The sequence below is a fragment of the Alosa pseudoharengus genome, unplaced genomic scaffold (assembly GCF_046254945.1).
Source record: "Alosa pseudoharengus isolate Yale_2024_CS ecotype anadromous, Long Island Sound unplaced genomic scaffold, YU_APseudo_1.1 YU_APseudo_1.1_scf_23, whole genome shotgun sequence".
Lineage (NCBI taxonomy): Eukaryota > Metazoa > Chordata > Actinopteri > Clupeiformes > Clupeidae > Alosa > Alosa pseudoharengus.
The window spans coordinates 29,473,777-29,479,716 of record NW_027468685.1 but is presented as its reverse complement, the minus strand read 5'-3'; the positions used below and the strand labels follow the sequence as shown (position 1 = coordinate 29,479,716).

The following is a 5,940-nucleotide window of genomic DNA, read 5'->3' as shown; positions in this document are numbered from 1 at the left end:
CTCAGGGCCTTTCTGAGCATGCTCCCCGATCACAACAAAGACAGGAAGAGATCCAGCGGATGCAGCGCCATGCCGGACAGTATATAAGTATATATACTCTTTTGATCCCGTGAGGGAAATGTACAGTACAGTACAGTCCGCAGCTGACAGGACAGCATTATGGGGGGTGTGCACCTGGCCACAACTTCAGCTCTACGCATATAGGTGCCCACATAAGTACGCCGACACTTTCTGTCACTGCCCTGAAATGTTCAAGCATTCGATAAATAAGGGATTTTATTGAGCGGAGCAGACAAAAATAGAGCTGAATCGTAATCGTCACAGCAGTGGCAGAGTTTGACGCTGGTGTGCGGGGGTTGTGTTGAAAACAATGGAATTGGATGTTATCAAATGCTGCAAGTGGAGAGCGTGGCACTCATGTCGCGGCCTATGTACAGAGCAGCATTTCAGTGCTTGTCAAAGGCAGTGGGACGGTATGTGTACACAAGGTGCCAAGGCTAGCAAGCATCAGAGAACACAGATCCTGCCAGTGGGACGAACAGAATATATACCACACAGGAAGTGGACATGAGTGAGTCTGTGCGAGTAGGACTCTAGACTCAGCTGCCCCTTGTGTTTCTTTGTTCGCCACATAATCTGCGTAACACCGAGTGTATAAAAAATGACACCATCAAAGCCTGTCTAGTTCAGAAGAACAGAGATATTTCAGAAGTAGTGAAGGAGGTTGACAGAGTTCACAGTGCAGAGGCTGCAAAAGTGTTGTGTTATTTATATCCAGTTATAGCATGTTATTTACAGGGCTGTGCACTGCACTCACACACACTTTTGAACAGGAACAAGGGAAATCAGGCCCATCCATTGCCAGTAAAAAGTCTCTTGTTTAAAATACAGACTGGCAACAGCTCAATGTAGCAACATACTGTAGATAACATATCACATCACACACACACACATATTTTGTTGTGGTGTTTAGCCAGCAGTGAGTGTGAGGGCAAGGTAAAGGAGGTGGTGGTAAGGGGGTAGAAAGTAGACTCTAAAGCCAGGCAGACACTGTGCTATTTGAGCCTGATTTTAGCCCAGATTCAGTCGGACCCAACTGACTTTAGAATCGGATCAAATTCCAACAGCACCTAATTACAAGACCTAAAAAACAACATTCTTGTTCCGGTCCGATCTGATTGGATTTCTGGCATGTCAGAAATGTTTGTCAGCTGTCTTGCAGTGTGAGCAGTTTTAACGTACAGAGTAAGCAAACCAGTCACAACCAATTGAAGTGTATAGTGTGAGTTATCATGTTGTATACAGAAAAGAATCACACAGTGTCTGCCCAGCATTACGCAGGTAAAGGACAGGTAATAATAATGCACTTCATTTATAAATGGTTTTCATGGCACCCAATGTCACTTCACAATACACAACAAACTAGGCCAGAACAACTAATCAATGAATCGATTAGTTGTCAGCTATTAATCGCCAACTGTATTGATAATAGATTAATAATTTAGAGTAATCCTTTTAGGGAAAAAACTCCAGTGTCGTAAAGCTGAATATTTTCTCATTTTTCTACATCCTTGGATGTAATGAGGTCACATGATGCAGGCAGTGCTGGACCTTGTAGACGGTAGGGGGGCAGCCTCGGCCTGCATGGTGAAGCACAGTGAGGAGGACAGCAGGTGCAGCCTGAGTGGGTGAGTGGCAGGTAGACAGGCAGTCTGTACAGATGCCCTGCGCTAGCGCAGGTGGAAGGGGGTTGTAGTGGTGGTGGTGTTGGAGGGGGACGGGGGGTGAGGGTAACTAGGTGGAGGTGGGTAGTGGTGGTGGAGGAGGGGGGTAGTGGTGGTGGTGGAGGGGGGTAGTGGTGGTGGAGGGGGGTAGTGGTGGTGGAGGGGGGTAGGTGGTGAGCTGAGCAGAGAGCAGGTGGGTTGCGAGTGGGCGTGCGGGCATGAGTGGCAGGTAGGAGGGCAGCCACCAGCTGGGACACACACATGGGGCTCAGGCAGCGGGGGCTGAGCCAATCAGTGACACACCTGATCACCATGGAGACGTCAAGAGTGACAATGTGTGTGCGTATATGTAAAAGTGTGTGTGAGCTTGTGTATGTGTCCATCTGTGTGTATTCATGGCTGTTTGGTTGTGTGTGTGTGTGTGTGCGTGTGTGTGTAAGAGAGAGAAAGAGACAGAGAGAAACTAAAATCAGTTGAGCCAGAAACTAAGTACAAATCTGTGCAGTTTCTTTGAGTGCTTGGGCATACGAATGAAGTGTGGAGGACAGCCGATAATAAGGGTATTACAAAAAGAGGAAATGGGAAAACGGGCACTTGGCAGAAGTGGAACAGCAGCCTGATAAATTCAGAACAGTTATGTCACCGACAGAAATGACATCACATGTCAGCGAGCTGAATCAGGCAGCAAAGGGAGAGAAAGAGAGAGTGAGAGAGGAGTGAGAGAGCAAGAAAAACGTGAGTAAGAGAGGACAAATTTGAGCATCAGTTCATGATCGAAAGTGAGAGGGAAAGTCTGACTGAGAGAGCGAGAGAGAGAGCAAGAGAGAGAGAACAAGAGAGAGAGTGAGAGATAGGGACATTAAAGGATGGGGGGGCTGAAGCCAGCCTTGTAATCTGCTGGCACCTGGGCTGGCTCTGGTGATGATCTAAACAAGGCTGGCATGGTGACGCCCTGTTCAAATGACACACACACACTTACTTCTATCGTACTTCTAGCACACACTTGATACACATGCAAAGACTCACAGACAGCGACTTATTTATGCAAGAGTACACACACACACACACACACACACACACATTCTCACTTAGACACCTACTTACTCATGTGAGTACACACACACCAGCTGTGATACTGGGTGATGGATCGCCTGGCTTCTAACTGTCAAAGGGAAGACACAGAGCACATTTTCATGCCGGGAATAAACCGTTTTGAATCAGTTTATTGCCCAAATTCCGTTTATGTCAACATTCCATTCCATTGTTTACATAGCAATCGACATTATTCCGAATAAGTCAGCGACGCAGCCCACAAATAGGCTCCCAACGTCTTGACATAAATCTCCGCTGGTGGAATACCCTCTTTTGGCCTTCAGCCTCATTAAGTTTTTTACAATTTTTTTTTAAAAACGTCGCTATTACGACATTTTCTCCCATCAATGAACTCCATGACATTTGCATGATTGCAAGACTTAAGTTTGTCTCCTCGTCTTTCCAACAGTGTGCGCGTTGTTTCGCCATGATTAGGAAAGAGCGTGAGAGACAATTGATTAATTTTATCCTAATTATGTACGAATTGAGCATGAGCAGGCCTACAACACTCTTCCTTCTGGGAGCATATTCCGTTTAAGGTGTTTTCATGACCCAATATTCCATTTAAAACAGGCATATGCTAGGGTGTGCAAACGTTTTATTAGTAAACAGAATATGGCCTTTTTCGGTTTATTTCAATCAGAATAAGGTGTTTACGAGACACACACATATTCGGTTTATTCCCAATAAACTGATTCAGAACCGCTTATTGGCTGCATGGAACCGCACTCAGAGTCTGTGTCCATGTGCAGTCTACAATAGCCCTGACCCTCTCACACAATTCATGTATGCTCATTCTAACATTTACGCCAAGACACACACACACACACATTTCCTTGATAGCTTGGCATACAGAATGTTTTCTGTAGAAATACTCTTAATGTACACAGAAAGACTCAATCTATCTTTGAAGACATGAGCAGTTTCATTTAGAGTGACAAAGTGCATGTGTAAAATGAACCTTGTGTCTTTGTGTGTGTGTGTGTGTGTGTGTGTGTGTGTGTGTGTGTGTGTGATGACCAGCATGGTGTCAAATGCTAAGAGACCACCAGTCCCAGCACAGTACTCCCAAAGTGCACACTGTCCGTTTACATCACTTTCACTCATGCGTGTACACACGCACATATACACACGCACATATACACACGCGCACATACACACACACACGCCCTCTCTCTCTTCCTCGCTTCAGGGAACACATATGCATTCTCAGTGCACAACCAGCGCAATAACAAAGAGCTCAGTCCATCTATACATCCTCTCAGTCACTCTCCTGCATGGCTTCTTCAAAGAAAGCACACAAACAAACAGCAATATATGACACACAACCTGCCTTCAATACTGAAACTGGCAGATGCTTTTATCCTAAATAACTTGGAGTGAAAAGATCTGTCATGAGAATGAGTACCAAATAAAGGACATATTTTTAGCAGCAGTAGCCTACTACATAAGTAGTAGATATGGGTTAAATAAGCTGAGCATGGCTATATAGCCTATATAAACAAAAATCCCAAATGTATTAATTTTGATTTTGTACATATGGCACTGTAAACACATGGACAATTTACATATAACATCCATATCAATGGTCATGTTAAGTCAGGATAACCATGAATGTAAACAACTAAAAGTTAGGAAGTATCCATAACTTACACTACCATTTCATAAGATTAGGAAAGTTTCAAATTGTCTAAATGATCTTCCTATCAAATTGTACTCGGTGATACATTCTCGGAGAAACTGTAAGTAAAAGTGATGAAAAGATGGTCTGTGTGGATCTGACCACTGAGTAAAACGGGCAATTCTGATAACCAGAGGAGATGATCACTAAGACACATCGATAACAAGATTATTTCCCAGATAAGTCAAATATTTCAGAAAGACTTCAAATAATTCTGAATTTATACCGAAATAACATATATGAAGTATGCTTAATATCTCAAACTGCTGCGTTAAAATCACTGCTTTTCACTCGGCTCCAATACAACGACAGAACCATCGACAACTCGGGAATGTTCCGATGAGCACGCACACAGAAAGCACCATGCGACCGCAACACTGAGAAACAAAAACATAAAACAGACTAAACAAAAAACAACGATAAGTTTTGGTATAACAGTTGTATCTCTAAGAGCCAGTCATCCAAATTCGAAAATTCGAGCCATTCGGCGTTTAAAGCGACTGGCAGGTGCGCAAGTGGTCTGTCTGAAAATGGCGCCGAATGTGAAAAAAATTGTCAACAGATTCCCTTCCTCGCGAGCATCGCATCACAATGCATAATCCGCCACTGAGGTACTCGGTTTGAGCTCAACACTTACCTTTCGCTTTATTTCATCAACGAGAATAAATACATCCGCAGTAATAAAAATGAGTTATGTTCACAATTCCTTTCTTTCGCAAGATATATGGAGTAGCAAACCCATGTGTGTTGATATCCTATATTTTTTTCAAACTGGTATTGAGATTCTAGTAAAAGGGGGGGCTACGTATGCAATGAGGTAAGTGTATTTATAGAAGTGACCAATGGGCGACGTGCAGGAGCAGGAATAATCCAATCACGATGGACATGGTCGATGCCTAGCGCCAAGGCTGCAGCATCGTAACCAAGGATACTTCGAAATGTGTCCCTGAGCACATTGTAACAATTTTGTAGTCATTTTGTGACATTGTGTTTATTTACACGTTACAACTGTTGCGGCCACAAATAGTTACTTTGTGTTGCATGCATTTTATATGTGGAAAATTTGTATTTTTCTGTCATTTAGACGATGCTGGTGAACAAAAATTACATATTATTTGTCAAACGGTATAGCGACGTAGCCTATTATGGGGTATGGTGGCATCAGATCCTTAAAACATGACGCTACATCCACCTATAGCTAATTCTAATCGTTCTTGGCATGTGTTTAAAGGGCTGGGTCCACGCTTCCCCCTGCCCCACCCTAAACCACCATCCATCAGAACTAATAAATTATGAAAGCATCTTTTAGGGGGTTGGAGGCGCGGGGGCGAGGTGACGCGTGCTCATGTGGCGTCACCCAGAGAGTTCTCGAATATCCTGAGAACAAATCTTTCACATTCTCCAAGATCAGACATATAAGAAGCCTGACATTTTAACATTGGC

General features: G+C 43.7%; 1 protein-coding gene across 6 annotated transcripts in view; it reads right to left on the bottom strand.

Annotated features, from left to right (window-relative positions):
• The window catches only part of epb41a (erythrocyte membrane protein band 4.1a), a 70,197-nt gene extending 64,973 nt beyond the window's left edge, over positions 1-5,224 (bottom strand). For all 6 annotated transcript variants that reach the window (XM_076302258.1, XM_076302256.1, XM_076302259.1 and 3 more), the window contains exon 1: positions 5,135-5,224. The gene's annotated coding sequence lies outside the window, so the exon portion shown is untranslated. The remainder of the gene's footprint in view (positions 1-5,134) is intronic.
• Between the last annotated feature and the right edge of the window lie 716 nt (positions 5,225-5,940).